Genomic DNA, 2,500 nt, shown 5'->3' with positions numbered 1-2,500 from the left:
ATCTCTGGAAGATGAATTTAAAAAGAACTAAGCGTGTGCGGTAAGTTGCCCAAGAACTCCATTTGCGCAGACAGAATTTGACCAAACTCTACAGTCTGGCACAGCCTCCTTCATTAGACAATATAGTGTCTGATTCTGTGTGGAGCCCTGGTTCCTTTCATGCCCTTCCCAGCTATCGGGGCAATCGGAGGTTTCCTTGTAATAAAACCTTCATATATGCATTGTAGATAGTGAGAGGAATCCAAACCATTTGGCAGAACTATTAAAAAAAATTATCAAAATAAATAACTACACTTACCCCAATTATCACAAGCACCATTCCAGATAGAAAGGGTTTAGCAATTACCATGAACTCAGCACATATGTGTACTTTAGTAAAGACAAGGAAACTTTCCCTAGTTGACAGTAAATTCCCAAGGAACTTGTCAGCAGAGTTTGGAATTTTTAAACAATTTCTTGAGTTTGCACAAGCAAAATTTCAAGTGTGCAAGTGTACATTTGAATTCGTGTGGACACAATTGTTGATGTATTATTCTGTTTTGTTTTCAGCTTTAAATTGTTTGACTTGTAGTCCAATTTTGTTTATAATTTGTCTCCTATGTTGCTATGTATCATATTCTTATTATGTAGTAGAATTATAATATACAAACACTGGTGCCATGCCCCTTTTTTCAAGTGTGCACTGTCAAAAAAGGAAAATTATCGTCAGTATGCATTTACCCAACTCTGCAGACTGGCCAGGGAAGTCAGCAAACTTTACCTTGTCAGGATATATAGGCCTAGTATATGGTAGAGGTCTTTTTTTCTTTTAGCTTTGCTGGAAGAGTCAGTTGTTGTAACAGTCACAATATGAATTACCACCAGAATTGTTGTAATAGTTGATTTTTGTAGGCTAAAACTACTATGTCAGATTCAGCCCTTGAATGATAAATATACAAGGATTAGTGACATGCAACGTTTGTATAGAATTACCTTATTAAGGTATATTTATGTTTTCAGAAGCATTTAGATTATGAAATAAATACAGTGCTATGTTGTAAAAGATTCAAATGTTTGATACTTACAATTTTAATATTGATGAATTGTTTGTAATTTTTGGTGCATGTTATAGGTTTTTTAGTCAACAGAAGCCATGATTACAAAATGAGCATGGAAAAGTTAATAGCAGAAAAATTACATTGTTGTCATGCAAATGTTGATATCCATGATAAGCAAAGAAAAATCAGTCAAGGGCTTCCATGAAGTGTCACAGCTTCAACAAATACTGGCAGAACTTTCCCACACACTTTGGTAAGATAGAGCTTGGATTAGTTCTTTAGGAAGGTTTACAAGTTCAATCTTATCAGAATATATGTAGTATAGATATGTTGGCTTATAAAGAGTGCCAACAGACACAGAGGCCATGAACATAACTTGATTATGAACTTACAGCCAAAATGCCAATGCTGTAAATGGTTTCTGTGAACTGGAAGTACTATATATATCATAGACAATCCATCATTACCAGAAGTATTAGTATCTTTAACAGATACACTGCTAATAAGCGCCCAGGTACACCTATGTGGACTTTTGCTTGTTGCAATCGTGCATACAGTATTTGATTATGACATTGCGCATAGATATGAGTTCATGAATGCTCAAGGAACAGTTTTATACCAGTATCAGAAAAAAATTATATCAGTGATTTAGAACAAAATATTTTGTGAAATATGTTTTGTGTCCTTTTACACATGAAACATGTTTCCTTCGAGACTCCCTGGTATTATGTTGTAGCATACCAAGTGATCTGTATGTGTACCAAGTATGAAGCACTAATGTTTGAAAATAGCCATATAAGTAAGGATTAAAATATTTCTGTTAGACTTTGCTCAACGGTCGGTACATTACGGCATCGGTAAATTTGATTTGATTTGAAATTGGTCATTAGCGCTGTAAAGGGCAATTCAATACGAAGGGTACCTAAAAGTCGGATTTTTGAACTTCCAAGATATAAGCGAGATACCGGTTATTTCATAATGAAGATGATAGAACACAGTAATACCAGCAATGAAATAAAAACTGTATTGAATTTTGAACTCGTTTGTGTACGCAGTCTTTGCCTAGGTTTGAAAAAGCTATGGCATCCGTTTTGTTTGTTTCCGATAAAAATTATTATGTTTAGAGCTTGCCGTAGGTCTTAGGTACCATAAATTTGGAAATATCCAAAAATCAGCCATTTACACGGCCTTAGGCTAGGATAGATCTGAGACATGAGTTTTTTGTGGATTGTCCAGGAAAAAATTCTGGGTGTGATGATGTCCCAAAGAAGAGGGAGGGAAAAAATAGATTTTTTTTCAACTTTTTGGGGGATGTTCCACCTCCCTATGTGGCTGCTAGGTCCAAATTATATACAAAATGAAGCGCAATTCTATGCTCTATATTATACAAAAAGAATCAATGAGTTATCTGCAACTGTTTTTTTTTTTTTTTTTTTTTTTATGATGAAATGAGTTGGGAAAGT

The 2,500-nt window shown here is 34.7% G+C and overlaps 1 protein-coding gene across 1 annotated transcript in view; it reads left to right on the top strand.

The window, feature by feature from the left end:
• LOC113802224 (uncharacterized) overlaps positions 1-2,500 on the top strand; it is a 10,607-nt gene that overhangs the window by 650 nt on the left and 7,457 nt on the right. The window lies entirely within an intron of this gene.

Source organism: Penaeus vannamei, chromosome 6 (assembly GCF_042767895.1).
Source record: "Penaeus vannamei isolate JL-2024 chromosome 6, ASM4276789v1, whole genome shotgun sequence".
Lineage (NCBI taxonomy): Eukaryota > Metazoa > Arthropoda > Malacostraca > Decapoda > Penaeidae > Penaeus > Penaeus vannamei.
This window is presented reverse-complemented; position numbering and strand designations above follow the sequence as displayed.